This window comes from Gymnoscopelus microlampas, assembly GCF_963454915.1.
Source record: "Gymnoscopelus microlampas genome assembly, chromosome: 23".
Lineage (NCBI taxonomy): Eukaryota > Metazoa > Chordata > Actinopteri > Myctophiformes > Myctophidae > Gymnoscopelus > Gymnoscopelus microlampas.
The window spans coordinates 19,542,625-19,562,120 of NC_139960.1; the positions used below are offsets into that span (position 1 = coordinate 19,542,625).

The 19,496-nt window shown below is 41.9% G+C and overlaps 1 protein-coding gene across 1 annotated transcript in view; it reads left to right on the top strand.

The window, feature by feature from the left end:
- syn3 (synapsin III) overlaps nt 1–19,496 on the top strand; it is a gene marked incomplete at its 5' end in the record, with an annotated part of 118,823 nt that overhangs the window by 77,964 nt on the left and 21,363 nt on the right. The window lies entirely within an intron of this gene.

The window sequence follows — 19,496 nt, forward strand, 5'->3', positions numbered from 1 at the left end:
TGAAAAAAGGGGATTTATTCACAACCCATAAAAATTGGTCCGTGACCCAGACATGGGTCCCAACCCACTATTAGGGAAACGGTGGTCTACAGCAGTGGTTCTCAACTCTTTTGATTTCAAGAACCTCCTGTTTGATATTGCATTTAGTCACAGACCGCCATTTGATAATACTTTTTTCATGTCAGGGAGACTGGACGCCAATCTAAGAACATTTTTGTCTACACACGATTTTGTTCATGGTCTGTCATTTGTCCAGAGTGCGCGGTGCTACGACCCGTTTTGGTGCCCCCCGGTACCGTTTTGTCAGTGGGGGGGGCACTTTCTCCCCACCGTTTGGTGCCCCCCCCAAGGTTGGTGCCCTGTGCTGCAGCACCTTGCAAACGTTTTTTTAGATTTTACTGTACGCAACGTACAGTATGATTGCTGTGGAACTTTTCTTTTTTTGCAAAACAATGTTTTTTATTGCTCCTACAGATTTTGTCCAAACATCACCCGGGTCATCTGTCCGATTTTTACTTTTCCATCCTGATTGGCGAATTCCGAACATTTCTGACCCACAATAACCTTCCTGACCCGGCTGAGACCTGTGCTCTAGTTATTTTTATGTTACAGCTGCAGGATCAGTTTTTCTGGCAGTGTAATAGAGCTGTTGGTCTATGCTGGTATAGTTATGAATGTATACAGTATACTGTAGGATACTGCAGACTATAGTATCTGCCGTGAGTTCACTGTAGAAATTAATCTAATGTTAATATACACGGCCAGACCAGTCAATGAGCTTGGCCTTAAGTTTTCCATTCAAAGCCTCAGCGCCTTCCTTATGTAAGCGTTCATAGTTTTGATTGGACATTTTTGCTCCAAGGGACTTATCTGTGGAAACTGAGGGAGCTATGTTAGGCTTTGACATAACTTGATAGTTGCATAACTAAGGCATGCAGTAGTAATGATACGTGGGTGAACTATGTCCCATACACCTTAAACACCCTTTTCCCCCTCAACATCTTGGCATTTCTACAACGCAGCACTGAAAAGGTTGTGATTGCGGTGAAATTGCTCATGTTAAGTTTATGTGTGGAATGGATTTTCATTCTCATGCTTCCTGTTTATGTACCTTTGCTCTTTGTGACGCAAAACTCATAACCTGCATTCCTGCTTCCTGTTGTTTTCAATCCCATCACCTTAACTCATCTGGTGTTTGTTCAGTGGTGCGTGCAGGTAGGCAACATCAAAGAATTTCTGGTAGCTGTCCAGAGCAGACAAGAATAACAAGACATTTAAGCAGCATGGAACATTAAACCTTTAAGGCCGGGACGGGAACGCATCTGTGTCATTTTAAGATTTCTTTGGGCTATTCAAAAATAGCAGATAATACAAGCTCATAGCGCGGCACCGAGTGCCGCGCTATGAGCTTGTAGATCTGCTATTTTTTAGAAAAATCCTGAAAATGTGTGCAAATCTTTTATATACATTTTTAACTCAAATCTTTGCTTCTGGGGGTCCCTGGAACAAAATGTTTTTAGATGGGAGGGGGTCCGCGGACAAATACATATTATTTTGGGGGTCCTTGACATGAAAAAAGTTTGAAAACCATTGAAAATATAGCAACATAAGCAAAAAAGAAAAAAAAAAATGTTTTTTTTCTTCTGACATTTGTAAAATCCCCAGAAGCAAAGATTTTAGTTAAAAACTTTCGCTTTAAAAAGTATATATATATTGAAACTAAAGATTTGCACACATTTTCACAATAAAAAAAAAAAAATAGCAGATCAACAAGCTCGTAGCGCGGATGCGTCCCCGGTCTTAAAGGGTTAACATCATCAAGCTACAGCTGGAAGTCCTATTTTATCAGGGGGAATTGTCTGAAGGACCAGTACCGGTTGGATGGCACTCACACATCAGCCCTAAATGGCCAATGGACATCCAAGGAAAACAAGCTAGCGGCATGGCCATTGTTAACCATTGATAATGCCAGCTCATCTATTATTTCAGCCTCATACCTGAAGACTGAATCAACAGATTTGGGACATTCCTGAGTTAGTCACAGATATGTTGAGCGCAAAGGGGCACTTTATACCTGTGTTTTAATGTGTCTATGGCGGCTGTGTGTGCCCCAATGAAAAGTCTTGTATATATAGCCGATTTGTCGAGGCGTGTGATCAAAGGACATTATAACCAAGTATTCTTGGTTTGATTGTGCAAAGTTACTTATATTTAGTTAGCATAATTTAAAAAAGAAAGGTTTAAATATTATGTGCTGCTTGGCATCTGTTTAGTAACACCGTCTGCTTGTTATATTAGAGATCCTTCAAAAAACAGTAGTTAAAGGTAGGGTAAGTGATATTTTTGGGATTTTCTTTTAAGTATTAAGTACTATATTCTGATAGTAATCATTGCTACAGAGCGTTTGTTTGGTCACAGGGGTCTCTCCAGCTCTTTAGTGAACATAATATAGTACATTTTCGGGTAGGTGACAAAATGTAAGCCAATCAGGAGAGAGCTCTGAAAATGCATTTTCTGTTTAATAAAGAGCTGAAGAGACATGGAGACTCCCTTTACTGAACAAACACTCTATAGCAATGAGTTTTATCAGAATATAGAGCTATTTAACACTTATTTTTACCAAAGTAAATCACTTACCCTACCTTTAGGCCTAAATATAACGGTGGGAAAGAAATTAATAAAATGAACTTGTCATCACTCAGTTTTTTAACGAGATGCTCACTAGATTTAAATACCCTGCTAGTATGTATAAACATTTAGATCCTGTGTTATTTCATAAATAATACTGTAACTTCTATCTGCTTTACTCTCACTGGCAGAAAAACAAAATGGAACAAAAAGCAAAAAGTCGTGACTAGCCTATATTATGGCTTACATGCATCATGACCTGATCCATGCAATTCAAAAGCAGCACGACCCTGGCCAGTGGCCACCACATTGCAAGCATACTAAATCTAAAAAAAGAAAGAAAAAGAAAGAAAAATCTAAGTATAGAAAAAAATAGCCCATTATTTGGTTGGTGAGTCGTCGTGGGAGCATGCGATGCCATTGTGTGCGCTGGAGGTGTTGAGATGCCTGCGAGCCTCTGTAATGACAAAGGATCACACAGCGCGGTGACTCAGAGGAAATACTTTTCATGTAGCTGTCAAGCTGCTACGCGGAGACCGGAAAGAGGGCGAAAGTTGAAAAGGCGACGGCGGTGCCAAGGGGAAAGGTCTCTGAGGAAAATCATCCATACGTTGACTCACTCAGGATCTGTAGTTAAATGGGACAGCCAGTCATCCCTAACCTCCACAACTGCTCTTTGTAAAGTCAGATGTCTAGTATGACACACACAGGCCTAGAACGTAAAGAACCACAATGCAAATATTTCTTTCTTTTCTTTCTTTTTCCTTTATTTATTCAGGGAAGCCCATTGAGAGCAAGCTCTCTTTTTCAAGGACGCCCTGATAGCAACATATAAAATACATACGTGATGAGAAACAATAACAAACATTTGAATCACATTACAATGTCACAGATGCAAATACTGTAAACATAGTGTTACATGAAACAGGTGCAGCTACTTTGTAGTGTGTCCTCAAGAAGCACCCTGAATGTCTCTATTGAGACCAATCTCACCCGTTTCAGAGAGTCCTGAAGTTTGGTACATTTGTGTGGAGCATAATACATGAAAGCAATCTTTCCTTGTTCAGTGCTCTTACGTGGACTGGTATATCTAATGTGTGTTTGTGAACTTATTGAATGTCCAGTAACCTTTGGTCCCAAAAGCGGGGATAGGTATAAAGGAAGCTTACCACACAAGGCCTTATAAATACATACAATTATAAATAAATAAAATACAATGTTGCTCTCTACGTACTGTGAGAGATGGCCAACCCACCTTATCATATAAAATACAGTGATGGGTGAGATAATCATCGCCAGTAATAAAACGCAAAACACTGTGGTAGACTGCTTCCAGAAGCTTCAGTGTGGAGAGTGAAGCATGCATATACAGTATATCCCCATAGTCAAATACAGACATTATTACACATTGAACAATAGTGTTTCTGCTGGTAGAACGACTACATGCTGGCGCACACACTGGTAGAAAAACGAAAAAAGCTCTCAAGATTTGTTGTTTTATCCTTTTTACCGATATGTGCAAATACATGTTTATGCCCATGCAATGTTAAAATGTGCAAAAGCACAAGGCCCTATATATCAAAAACACTTTTATTTTGCTTTTTTTTGTTCTTTGTTTTTGTTTTTCGACCATGTCCTCATTCAGGGCCTTGGCGGCCGAGGGGAATAAAACACTTTCTGAGCCTTGAACCCCGGGCCGTGAGACACCTCCAGCGCTTCCCATTTCAAATCATCACAAACATTCTGTTATTTAGGCCTGATGTTTGTCCTTCATAACTCTTTTTGCCCTGCTCAAGCACCTCTCATTTACAGCAGTGGTTCCCAAACCTTTTAACTCAAGACCTCAAGAAGAGAAATTAGACATTTGCCCCGAAAAGTAGGGGAAATAGAAGATCTACAAGCTCTATATATTTATTTTAGTTTTATTTATTTATTAAATGCTGTTTTTTTCTGAATTGTTTTTAATTGATGAAAAGTTTTATTTTCATCTTTTGAAATAATATATTTATATATTTTCAAATGTAGGAAACGAAAAGAAGCGACCCACAAATGGGTCCCGACCCACTGTTTGGGAAACATTGATTTAAGAGTATGTCCCTCAGGGACGGAAGAGAGTTTAAGGGAGGCCACGAAGGCCATGGCCGTCGTTGCCCCTCAGCTTGGCCTTGTGCCCATAGACCAGGGGTCTTCAACAGGGGTCCGGGACCCCTAGGGGGTCCTCAGAGTTACTACAGGGGGGCCGCCAAATCTTTGTGTGATAGGAACATTTTTTTTTACATTAACCACTTTATTCTGAGGGGAACGTTAGCCGAAAATAGCAGATCTACAAGCTCACAACGCCCCACGCTGCGAGGCGTTGTGAGCTCGTAGATCGGCTATTTTCAGCAAAGAAGTTTGGGGTAGGGGGAAAAAAAGAGCATACCAAGTACAAGTTTTCTAAGTATTGAGGGTTTAAGTGGTTAACTGTCTGAAAATACACATACACGTCTATGAAACTATCTATGAAAATGTTTGATATGCAAAATATGCGATTTTATACAACATGTAGTTGGGGGTTCCTGCTTCATCTCTCGCTCAGCTAAGGGGTCCTTGGCCTGAAAACGTTGAAGACCCCTGCCATAGACATATAAAGGTATAGACGCTCCCTCGGGAAGTTTCCGCGTGCGTCAGAGAAGGGGACGTTCGGTATAGGCCAATCAGAGGCCTATACCGAACGTTCCCTTTCTGTGACGCACGCGGAAACTTCCGGAAGGAGGGCGGAAGCAATACAAGGTATCGCGATACAGGTCGCTCCAATAAACTACAGAGGCCAATGAGGTATCTAGGTTTCTATATCTATGCTTGTGCCCCTCAAAAAAATGGCATGCCCTTAGGCCACAGTGGCCTTAATGCCCCAGCTGACTGTACCACTTTCTCCTCTATCTCTTTCTTGTCAATATGTAGACACCGGTGTCTTTCTTGTCAATACAGTATGTAGACAAGAAAGACACTTTCAGAAGATTCTGAAGTCTTAACTCCCATCTTTAAACCAAGTCCCCATCTTTAAACCAATCTGGTGACTTTGATTGGTGCAGGGCTGAGCATGGATCATGGATTTTATTTGATGGCCTTCCTGCCCTCGCATTGTGCCCTCAACAAATGGACAACACCAAAGGCCAAGCGGCCTTGCCCCTAAAATGATGAAATTCCAGGCCTGCTCACCACCTTCCGTAGAACTCATACTGTAGGTCCTAGGAAGAGCTCTTTCCATACCCATATAGATGAATCCACAGAGCGCCGTGGTGTCAGACTCCTGCTGCGGTGTGCATTCTGACACCGCGGTTATGATTGCGCCAGGGGAGCGCTCTGTGGATTCATCTATAGAGATGGCCCCTGATAGGATGCTCTGGGTTGTACCAGATTAGAAAGATTTCAGCACCCTTCTCTGACACCTTGATCGTCTATCTTTGCTATTCATTGGACGACAAAGTGATGAAAGTATATTGTTTAAGTCATACATGGGCAACTACTGGCGGCCCGGGGGCCACATGCGGCCCCTACCTTCACTTAACCCATTAAGACCTGGAACGCACCTGTGTCACTTTAGATTTCTTTGGCTTTTCAAAAATAGCAGATATACAAGCTCATAGCGCGGCACCGAGTGCCACACTATGAACTTGTAGAATTTTTTTTTTCATTTTTTTTCTTCAAAAAACGGTTAGGATAACAGCTAGCAGTTAAATGACTTTCTCCGTCCAAACAAAATGTGCTTTGGACCCGCCGTATAGAGAACACGCACACACCAATAAGTGGCCTCTGGTGCACTTTTTGGTGTGTTTTTTTGTTGTTGCAGTGAAATGATCTATTAAGCTCACAGACAAAAACATAATGGAGGTATGCATGCATGCTCCTTTGTTGTGCATTCACGGATTGTTGGAAGAGCACGCGCCACCGGCCTTAAAAAGCTAGAGGTATGACCGTTTGCAGAGGCACCAGGTGTGAAGCAATCAAGATGTACTGTATAAACACAGTTACAAGACATGTTCAATCCAAGGGCTCCATGCCAGGGTATGCACTGAGCTATAAGCTCAGACCTGCGTGGGAGAGGGAAAACCCTTGGCCAGCTGCTATCGCTTTATCCCACTTTCCCAGACAGTTGACAGGGGCTGAACATCTTAACGCTGTTGCGGATGGACTTTCTCAGCAGTGCTCAGCAGCCGTCGTGTTGCTCGAGGATGTCAGTTTGGATTCTGTCGAGAGATTCCGTAACCGTAAACCCTGACCCAGCACGCTTCCGAGATCAAGTGTACTGTAGTCATCTTCATGTACAGTAATGCTGCAATATAGAAGCGAAACTGAGTTCATAAATGACTTTCAAATGCAGCAGTACAGTATGTAATTCTGATCATATAATTATGAAGAAAAGTGAGCGATACAAAGAACCCCCAAGAAGGAAAGAAGAATCCACAGCACACAAAAGGATCTTCTGAGCTGAAAGGTTGATGTACAGCATACACCAAATGCCTCTTTTCATTCTTATTCCCATCTTAAAGGAGAATTCCAGTCATTTTAGATGTTTGCTTTGATGTGTCGCTAATCACTCACCAACATACAAAGGGCCGTTGCATTTTTCCAGAGAAGCCCCAGCTTCATGTCGTTCTGCATGAACGGCAGCTCATAAGGGACATGTAGTGCATGTTTGAGTGTCAGTACACTGCATAATGAGGATTAGTGGGAAAAAAACGAACTTTGGAGGTGCTAAAATAGGCGATTTTCATTTATACACATTACTCCATTATGCCAGGGGAAGGGGTCTCCACAATGGACAACAGGGGCTTCTCGGGAAAAATTCAACGGCCCTTTGTATGTTGGTGAGTGATTAGCGACACATCAAAGCAAACATCTAAAATGACTGGAATTCTCCTTTAATGCATACAGTATTACTGTATTACAGTACATCAGTGCACTGAGATGAATGGACAGCCTTAGATGATGAACCAAAGATGTCAGAGTTCAGTAAGTGGCAAACTATGACTCAGTGTCCAGTACGTGTGACTTGACCAGTACAAAGATCCCAAACCTAGCAAGTGTCTGAGAATACCTGAGGGGCAGACAACTATCTTGTCTTGTACTAGCACACAGGGCCTTTCCCTGTGGGCGTCGGTCTGTCAGGGTTTGAGAGAAGGAGGGGGTTATTGGGAGGATAGGGCTTTGTCTGTGTTCTCTGTCTGTCTGGACACGTTTCTTCCAGGCATTCTCACCAGCGTGGCAATGCCAGTGCGCACGCCAACGCTTCTCAGCAGTGTTGCCATTTCCGCTTATTATAAGCGACTTTGGGCTTGTTTTTCTCTAAAGTGAATATTGCTTGTAAATATTGGTAGTTGCGTTTTTTTTGTGCTTGTTTCTAAAGTGTAGTCGCTTCTTTGGGCTTGTTTTCAATTCTTTATTATTATTTAAACCAGTGGTTCTCAAATATGTTCATGTCAAATATGTTCATGTTCATGTCATTGCTAGAAAGAATGTTTCAAAAATCTTCCAAATATTTCTCTCTTTTTTTCAAGAAGTTTTTTTTACTTCATATTTTCAAATAGAAGTGCCTAGTCGCTTCTTTTGGGCTTGTTTTCCAATACCTGGTTGCTTATTTCTCTCACAAAATCTGGCAACACTGCTTCTCAGAGAGGAGACCACATCCTCCACCGTTCCTAAGGCCTGATGCATCTAGAGTCAGGAACAAATACTGTACGTGTGGATGGACTCACTGAGATCCATGGGGGAAAATAAAATGTATAAACCTGCCACACCGGAAGTTTGGAAAGTATGCTTTTGTTTTTGCTTTCAATCATTGATTCACTTTTGACAAAAACCCATCTGTCATCTTCACAGTTCATTCCAATATCTGGACACTAGCTACCCTACTGCTGGGAAACATGCTACCGACAACCCCAAATAAGCATTGTGTTATTATTACAGACTTTGTGCTGTCAGTGGAATTATACTCCTTCAGACGAGGGGGAGACATATTTTATGGGACTAGACTTAGTGCTACAGTGATTGATACTTTTTATGAGATTGTTCAACAAAACAAGTTTCCGTGCATAAAATAACCTCGGCGGCCATTTGTACCCGTAAGCTCTCAGACGTGTTGTTTTGATTTAAACCTCAGCTTTTAGTTTCGTCACAGTTTACCATCACAGAGCACCGTTAGGGTTTTCGGTTCCCAGCATACAGTAGGCCTAAATCTGTAAAAAAGCGTCTATATGGTAAAGTCATTAAGAAAACACACACACAGAAACGCAAATTATATGCCCGGGTGGTTTCACCAGTCTAGGTTTCGTAACATAGGCTGCCCTTCATTTACTGTAAACGTGCCAGGCAACCAGGTCTCGACACATTATGGAAATAGTTCAGGGAAAGCAGAGACACCGGGTCAAAACAGTCTGCCTGTACAAACCAAGCTGGTTGTGTGTGTGTGAGTCATAGAACAGGATCATTCAGGCCGATGGCTGCGGTGAATCACTGCTCCCTAACCTCAGAACACCTCTGTGTGACATTCCCCCTCTCATACCATCAACCCAACATGATGCTGCGTTGGGGTTGACCATCACAACATCTGGACAATACATTACAAACACGGTGAAAGTCTCAGTGTTAATTTAACGCTGCCATCCCGTAAGATTTATGGCCTGCCTGGGAGTCGAACCTGGGTCTCCCTGCGCCAGCGCCAACATTTCTACTACTGCTGAGCTAAGATGGAAAGCCTGTTTGGCAGAGGGGAGACGTTGCACTTTGAGCGTCAAACAGTAGTGGTCCTATTGTTAATATTTTATTAATATATTATATTAATATACTCAACCATACAGAGTGGCTAAAATTAAGTTCCAGTCACAAAGAAAGTTTTAACTGTGAATAAATGTTACATTTGTACACTCTCAGAGTAAGAAATTGATAAAATAACACTGAGGATGTTACAACAGTTGTTTCAACAATCCCTTTCTATCATCAATACATGTCCTGTACATTTCCTTATAACTCATAAGGGTTATGTGTGTGTGTGTGTGTGTGTGTGTGTGTGTGTGTGTGTGTGTGTGTGTGTGTGTGTGTGTGTGTGTGTGTGTGTGTGTGTGTGCGTGTGCGTGTGTGTGTGAGCCAGTCGAGCATTATGTAACCTCCTTCGCTGGTTAAATTACAGTGAACAATTTAATTCCAGCAAAAACAAAGAAACTATTCCAACTGATTACATCTTGATGAATGGGTTACAAAACTACGGAGCATGTAGAAAACAAGCTCAAAACTCCACCTATATTTTATATAATTGGTCCTCACTAATGTTCATTAAAAGATGGCACCATTTCTGTCTACTCACTCTGTGTGTCTCATTGGTGGGCAATTGACAGTTGAGAAACCTGCCTACCAATGACATCATCAATGGAGATTCCATGTTAATAGAAACGACAGCCTCTCTCTTATTGGAAAATGTACACACCGAGATAGAAGCCATTGTACTTGCATTGATAACAAATAAATGCAAAAGTTTGAAATCTTGTTTGAAATGAGCAAACCTGCCTACCGATGGCGATGATGATGTCACTGGTAGGCAGGTCTCTGAACTGTCCACAGCCCTCCTCTCTCTGAGACACAGAGTGAGTAGACATTAATGGTATCATATTATAATGAGCATTAGTGATTATATGAAGATACGGTTGAAATGGTCTGTTATTTTACAAACATCACTCTGATGTTATAGGACCAGATATGCAATAAAGATGTCAGTCAATCAACCAATCAAACAGGTTAACCCATTTAGACCGGGAAAGAATCGGTGTCATTTTAGATTTATTTGGCTATAAAAAAAATAGCAGATCTACAAGCTCGTAGCACGGCACCGAGTGCCGCGCTACGAGCTTGTAGATCTGCTATTTTTGAAAAATCGTGAAAATGTGTGCAAATCTTTGAATATCTATATTTTTGGAAGCGAACATTTTTAACTCAAATCTTTGCTTCTGGGGGGTCCCTGGAACAACATATTTTGAGATGGGGGTCCACAGCCAAATACATATAATGTTGGGTGGTCCTTGACATGAAATATTTTGGGAACCACTGATTATAGCAACATACGTTTTTTTTTTTTAAACTGTTAGGATTTAGAAGATATTTGTAGAATCCCACAGAAGCAAAGATTTGAGTAAAAAAAATGCTGCTTTAAAAATATATATATTCAAAGATTTGCACACATTTTCTCGATTTTTCAAGAATAGCAGATCTACAAGCTCATAGCGCGGCACTCGGTGCCGCGCTATGAGCTTGTAGATCTGCTATTTTTGAATAGCCAAAGACATCTTAAAGTGACACACAGATGCGTCCCCGGTCTTAATGGGTTAAGTGATGTAGTGAACACTGTGTAATTTGAGTACTGAGAGCACAAATGTGGCCATGGATGAAGTCCAGCATACAGTAAGAGAGAAGCTACTGTAGTAGAGACAGGTAGTGTGCGTTGGAACAGCCCTTAGTACTGAGTGGAGAGGGTTAAAGTGCATCAATTATCCAACTGAACACATGGTGCACCCATCCACCATTTAATGATCTCTTAATTTTCATTGTGGCCGTTTCAAAACTGCCACATGAAGGAGCGGCGGGGAGGCCCCGATGGCTTGCACAGACGATGAGCGCAGGCAGAGAGAACCATGACCCAGAACGCTTTTCAAGAGATCGGCTGGCACTGGAACCAAAGGCAGCCTGTCCACATAAAGCCCAGCGGAGGGAACAAGTTGGCCCTGAGAGACCAATAAGGGTTTATCGTGTGAGTCCATGCAAAATGCTGACAATCTGCAATCATCAACACACCTGGCCGGAGTTGATGCTATACTCTCTTTTACGTGTACTGCATCGTGTAAACATTTGAATGATTTACCTTTTGATGCCGGATTTATTAGATTTACATTAGACAATTGAATACATAATACAATTGAAGGTTTATTGAATATATTCCGCTCTGCCTCTGACCTACACAATATACTATACACACTATACAGTAGACACTGTATACTATTATGTTCTATTACCATTACTGGTATACTTTATGTTCTATAGGCCATATATATTTCTTTGAATTAGCATTTTAGATAATAGGTTACATTATTACAAATTATAGCTGTCCCACTTTTATGTCCCATATAACGTGAAATCTCGCTACTATTGGGGGGTCGAGGCGTTGATGGCTTCAAATGCCTGCCTACGAATACTTTATATACTGTAGTTGTAAGTCCCAAGAAATGTAATAAAATATATAAATATAGTATAATAATACTTGACATGCTATGTGGAATAATAGTGGAGAATTGAAGCAAATTCAAATACTTCCAAGTGCTATATTTTTCAAATATTACTTTGACCATTGTCATGTCATTATCATGTGCGTACGGTAGTTCTCAGAAGAACTCCACCCCCTGCACGCACACAATCATCTCAAAACGGTTGCTCCCTGTAAGCCTCTGTATCCAGAGCAGTGTTTATTTTGACAGCAAATTTTGATTTAGTTTTAGTCATAGTCTTTTGAATGAAATTCCATTTAGTTTTAGTCATATTTTAGTCATCTGAAATGTTTTAGTTTTTGTCTAGTTTTAGTTGACTAAATACCATAAGATTATAGTCGACTAAATCTACAGTTGATTTAGTCGACTAAAATGTATTAATTGGCGGTGCCTTGATGGCGTCCCAATGGCTGATTTTTACACTTGGTTGCATGCTGAAAATAGCCGATCTACAAGCTCACAACGCGGGGCGCGTTGTGAGCTTGTATATCGGCTATTTTCAGAGCGCACACACCCGAGCGCAACCAAACATGAAATGACTCGTCTCTTAGTTCTACTGGATCTCTTCTCCACGAGTCCCTCACTAACATTTTAGTCCAGTTTTTATTTGTTGACGAAATTGTCAATATATTTAGTCATAGTTTTATTCATCGTAGTTTAGTTTTTATTTCGTTTTTATTTCATTTTCGTCAGTGAAAAAAGGTAGTCGACCAACATTTTTCGTCATAGTTTTAGTCGACGAAATCAACACTGACCCAGAGTAACAGCGTTCTAATGGGGCATGGTAATTACTGTCATGGAATCGGGGAAGCTCATCTGGCTTCCATTAGGACCCGTCCTAATGTATTTGAGGGAGGGAAACAGCTGTCTGGAAAACAGGGCTTATCCTTAACCCGTTACAACCGGGGAAAGTGTTTTGCGCCATTTTAGATTTTGGGTTGGCTATTCAAAAATAGCAGATATACAAGCTCATAGCGCGTCACTTCGTGGCGCACTCTGAGCTTGTAGAGCTGCTATTTTGGAAACATTTTGAAAGTGTGTGCAAATCTTTTAACGTTTTTCTTTTTTTTTTAAAGATATTTTTGGGGCTTTTTCTGCCTTTTATTGATAGAATAGTAGGCTGACAGGAAATGGGGAGAGAGATGGGGGGGATGACATAGCAAAGATCGTCGGGATCGGGAGTCGAACTCGCGACTCGCGGATTACCAGCATGTGGTGTGCGCCTGGACCGCTAGGCCAGCGGACGCCCTTAAGTGAACATTTTTAACTCAAATCTTTGGTTCTGGGGGTCCCTGGAACAAAATATTTTGAAATGGGGGTCGGAGGCCAAATACATATCGTTGCTTTCCGGCAGGAACCAGCTAACTCCATTTTGACGCTTTTGCAACTCCACTTTTTTTAATTTCCTGAAAAATGAACATTTTGGAGTTAGCTGGTTCCTGCCGGACAGCAGAGATATAATATCGGGGGTCCTTGACATGAAAAAGTTTGAGAACCACTGATTTTTAGGATTTAGAAGAAGACATTTGTAGATTGGGCCTCAGGTCTTAAAGGGTTAAGGATGGAAGTTTCCAGGGTGGATGCTTCCTGACAGCGCTGGGTTTGTGATGGAGGTGTTTTCTGACGATGAGTGCTGCTGGCCAAGCCACCTGTGTTTTGATGACAGGAAGTATTAACCAGCGATGTAGTAAAAATGTACTACTGTGTCTTTCTGAGAGTGATGATGATGGACAGAACCAAGCCATTTATATCGACGTAAAATGTATAAATAATTATATTAGGCTACTGTTAACTACAGTGCATGTCATGTACATTATGAACACGCTGTTAGCAAATAAGCAGGAAGTAGAAATGTGAAATTCAATTTCAAAGTAAAAGACTTGTTTTGTATTACACATGATCTATTCATGAAAAGTTAATAAAAAACAATATTCTGAAAATAAATTGATTGTACAGTTTCACCTGAAATAACAATAACAAAGTACGTTTCAATTGCTCTGAGAGAAGTCATGACCTCACAGGTGGTTGTCATTGTGGATTGTTGAACCCTATGATTCCCTTTGGTTCAATAATTTTACATAAACACAAATCTGCTTGAAAGTCGTGCCCCCCCCCCTCCCCCGATGTTAAGTACATGTCCAGATTTCACTAAAAGCAAAGCTATTTCAGTCCAAACTTCTCTGTGGCTGTGCTGCAATACGGACCTAGACGAGCCCTATTAGTACCAATCAATGCACTAACCTACTACATTCAGCTATGAGAACAGAAAAAAAAGAGGCGTCCGGTGCGTCAGCGAGACAGACAGGCCTTTGGCGAAGCTGCTCCTGTAAAAACGATCAATGCTCTGCCACATTCCTGTCCGTCTAAAAGGGAAAGAGAGTTTGCCTTCCCAGTTTCCAGGGATTTTTCAGAGTATTAGGTCTCGGAAAAGTGTGAGCAGTGATGGGGTGACGTGTGTGTGTGTGTGTGTGTGTGTGTGTGTGTGTGTGTGTGTGTGTGTGTGTGTGTGTGTGTGTGTGTGTGTGTGTGTGTGTGTGTGTGTGTGTGTGTGTGTGTGTGTGTGTGTGTGTGTGTGTGTGTGTGTGTGTGTGTGTGTGTGTGTGTGTGTGTGTGTGTGTGTGTGTGTGTGTGTGTGTGTGTGTGTGCGCGTGCGTGCGTGCACGCAGCCGTCGCGTAGTCAGTGGATACCCCGACCGGACGGAGAGCCGCAAAATGTGAGGATGTTGGTCAGAGCAGTTTGTTTGCCATAATAACCAAAAGGGACAAACATACATGAGTAATGTGGGAGAGACGTTAACCACCTAAGCCCTATTTCGTAAATAGCAAATTATCTACAGCTGATCTACAAGCTCACAACACATTGTGAGTTGGTAGATGTGCTTTTTTTCCTCTTCTTTATTTTTTTTACATTTTCACCTATAATGACATTCCCAAAATACGGACACCAGGTGGAAAGTGGTTAGGCCTGATTAATATTAATAAAGATACGACGAAAAATATCAGATCTACAAGCTCAAGATCAAGGCTATGGTTTTCGCACAACACAGGAATATGACGATTATAAATGAAGCATATAGGGCCTGGGCTATTTCTTTTCTCGACCGTAATAACATGCCCAAAATAGGGATGCCAGGTTTAATGTGGCTAAGTAAATGTGAGAGGAAACATGCAGAAAGTGAATGATTATTACAGTATGTCTCATTTAAAAGGACTCTGCTATATAGTGGACTAACCAGAGGACACAATGAAATGAGAGACCAAGCTGATACTCCACACAATTTCAAGGTATCTACACGCACACGTGAAATTACAGCATTATTAGAGCAGTCTCTACTCCTGTTCTCAACTAAAAACCTCAAACTAGCACTTTATCTCCCCAGCATGACAGTGTAATGACATGATGGTTAGTAAACGGCACATTTCAAGTCAATTTGTTCAGTCAGGCTGTGTAGCAGGTGGTTTAGGTCTGAAGCTGATAGAGCAGACCTGAAGTGGCGTCACAGTCTTGCTTGTTGGAACATTCTGTGAGATTTAACTGGCTGCGATCTGGGGCAAAGTTATCTGGCTATAGGTGAAAGCTGGTGGAGAAAATGAATGCATGTTATTTTGCATTAATGCAATACCAACACCTTTGCATTAAACTTTTTATATGTAACAACAATGCTAAGCAGAGTGGAAAATCCATAGGCACTGTTCCCACTGTGCTCACAATGAACACTGATTTAACTGTGAGCATACAATCAACACCAAGGCCTTAAAAGCACCAGTCTCTCTGGGGTACTAATATGTTGTAAAAGCCAAATCCATAGCCAAGGTCAAAGTCTAATGGCTTTACAAGTTGAGAGGCTATAGCAATGGTTTGAGCAAATAAACTCAGGAGTGGAACAGGTGCACGCTGAATTCTGATTTTCTCAACTCCCAGAGGGAAAGCGATAGATTGACACAGGAACCATTGTGGCTTGAATAAGTTCTCAATTCTGAGCTGATATGCACTTAAAGCACCACATTCAGTAGAACTGTGCCAGTCAACAGTGTCTGATAAGGTACGCCTGAATGCAGGAACAGTCTGCAGGTTTCTGACAACATTAGGAAGGGAAGCTTTCTGCAGGCTACATACCATGGCACGGCCCAAATGTCAGCACCACTGCTGTTTTCAATTAAGTCAGAGGGTACAGAGGGAGGGCTGAGTGAGGAGAGAAAAGGAACATCAAGGAGGAGAATGTTTTGGAACAGCTGGAAGTGGCACACCCTGGCTTCTTTTTATACAGACAAGCGTAGAGCGAGCGGGGCTGACGAGTAGCGCTGCCTGCAGGCCTCTTATAATTGACGTCTCACTCAGACAAGCACTGGCCGCACCTCACACTTGGGCTGCTGCTGCACCCTCACCTGGAAAAAGACTTTTGCTCTGCATGACGGAGGAAACGGTGCGTCTGGTTCTGCACAACAGCTGAGGGGGAAACGCCTGACCTGCTTTACTCCAGGGTCTGTTCAGGAAACACACTGATGTGGTGTGACCGCTGCGTTATGCCCAACAAAGAAGGCATTGTGCTTCGGTTATTCAGGATCAAAACTCGAATAATAACACCTGTCCCGCCAAATAGTGAATTTCATTATTTTCTGGGACAGACGTTACGGCAGCACTAGGCCACTATAGCTCAACTGGAGTTATTCTGTTCCAAGTGTATTTCAAATCAGGGTCACTCAATGAGATGTCTGACCAGAGGCATTGTCTCTCTGCAAATAGAGCACAGAAGTACCGAGTGACGTCACTTCTTTTACCCCGCGGGTAACAGAGTTGTTTTCCCTATTCTAAATCCCATAGACTTTTTTTAACATCACATGATGTAAGAACTGTGTTCTAAAAAACAATCAAATGAGTCTGGCGATTCTGTGGGGAGATGGCTCTGTGTCGTTTATGATATTTAGTTATATTTGATACACTCTGTGTTTGGAGAAAATGTAATTCATTCTGCGGTGGAACCAATGTCCCCACTGAAACACGCCACGCTCCGTCAAAAACATTCCTGAGATTCCTTAGATTTTGTGACGTTTGTTATCAGTGTGTGTTATTATTTAGTCTGTTTGATGAAACAACTGAGAACTGACAACGCTACCGTCCTACAGAAAGACAAAATCCAGTGCAACACAATATGACGCTGATTATGTGTGACAGTAGTGCTTTGAACTCTTTGGATAAATGAGTACTATTTTTTAGAACACAGTTCTTATATGAAATGATGTTAAAAATGTCTGTGGGATTTAGAATGGGGAAAATAACTGTGTGACCCAGGGGGGTACAGGAAGTGACATCAGACTTCAGTATGGTAAGGAGGACACAAGTGAGACGTCTTGGAGAGGTGTAAAATATCCTTCTCGAAAGCTTAACAAAGGCTTTGATATTTAAGCTATTGAAACGCCATTAGGATTGTGTCAACGGCTAAAACAATAAATTGAGTAACATGGGTGGCGTTTACATGCTGTGCATAAATGTTTATGTAGAGTCTGGCTGACGGGGGATTCCAGCAGTAAAAATTCATGTGGGATGAGTTGCATCCTACAGCGGTTTACCCGGTAAGCCACGGTCAAGTATGGTCAACCAAGCCCACATTCTCTGGTCTTATGGCAAATCTCCTAATTATTGACATAAGGCAAAGGAAGTGATGTGCATAATATGATATTTAATTATTAAACAGATTTCAATTAAACAGAGGGACCATCATTAAGGGCAGCTAACATGTGTATCAGTCCCATATACAGTCAGTATACTGTACTTAAAAAGGTTCTTGTCACTGTTATATGGTCAAGACACTTGCCTCCTGACCCCCAAGACTTCCCTTGGAGTTCCCTTTCCTGTTGTGTTGAATAAAAGGCTCTGTTAGGACATTGACAAACTGTGTGGGTAGCCAACCTAAAAAACACCCAAATGTAACTTAGTATGCCTCATCCAATAAAAGGATAATAAAACCTAAAAAAACACAAACAGGGGTATTCCAGCATTATGACAGAATTGCTAAATTTATCTCTCTGAAGCCCTACCCCCCTTCCCATCCCAAGTCCATGCCAAATGTGTGACGTCAGCATCCGGTGGACCCCATAGTTGGCCCCTTGACCTGTGAGTGATTCACTGGTCTCCCTGCACCATCCTTCACTGATTAGCTAGGACCCTCCTTCCCCCTACTCCCAGCCACCCACACCTTCCCCGTTCATTGCTCAAGTTCCTGGAAAAAGGTTATTTTAGTTTAGAGGAGAGGGAAGAAACACTGGTTTCATTTATCTTCCCTAAGAACCCAACTTAAGAGGCTTTGGATGTCTCTGCCCACATACACGAAATGTTTGAAGTCTCAATTCTCTAGGTCCCAAGTCCAAGTCATCTTCTCTCAAGCAAAAGTCAAGTTCCAAGTTCAAGCGCTAAAGTCCGGCTCCAAGTCACCCAATCGCCAGTCCAAACTCAGGTTGTGACATAGCTTACGCCTTACGAGGTACAGTACCTGAGAAAACAAATCACGCGTCATTGCAAACTCCAAATGCACAAGCCATTTCCCCTGCAATGGTGTTCAGATCATAACATTGACCTTAATGAATTCTAGTCGTGGAGTAGATCACAAAATAATTCTAGTGCACAATAGCAAAAAATGCATGAAGCATGTCCTAGTCAAAAAATCGCAAAAGTCACAGGTTAGTCACATTGTTACTCAAGTCGGACCCGAGGACTCGGGTACTAGACTGACACCTGAGGGTGTCACAGCCAGAGGAGACCTAAACTGGAACAGTATACACAAGAGGTGGTCAATAAGAAAGCCTTATGTGACCAAACCAAACTGTCATTTTACTGTGCTCAGCATAAGACCACCATTAGGGCATTCCCTCAACCTTATGGAGCTATTTCCATGCTGTCATGTCCTACCCCTTTCCTACAGCTAGGCCTGGTGTCTCATTGTCTCATGGCGTAATAAAACATAGTAATTTTGTGGGGTTTTCTAACCACACACACACACACACACACACACACACACACAAGTACTGTATGTACAGTAAGAGCGACGGACCCACTGTCTGAGCAATGAGCGGTGCGGTTGCACTTGGCTCGCCTGTGTAGGAAATCACTGACCATTCATCATATTTTATTGCAGGCGTGGGGGCGTGTTGGGGGGGGGTCCCATTGTGAGTAGGACCACAGGTCAAGGCCATTTTTACATCTCATTTTCAGATGTCTTAACTCCGAATAAGCTCAAAACAAGGGAAAAGTGAAATGGTAAGGATTGCAGCAGAAGCAAAATACGCACATGACTTATTTGAGGTGGTGGGTTAGAAATGATCATAAAAAAAGAATAAAACCTGCACACTCATATGCTCCAATGGGTTGCTTTTTTCTCCAAAGTGCATTACCATGTATTATGATACATTCACCCACACATCCACACTGACAGCAGAGGCAGCCATTACAAGCCAACATCATGCTGTTAATAGGGAGCAGTTAGGTCTCCTGCGCAAGGACACTCTGAAATGATGGAGGGGTAGCAGGCAGGGATCGAACCAGGAACATTTCCAATTTCCAGACGACTCTCCCGAGCCACTGCCGAG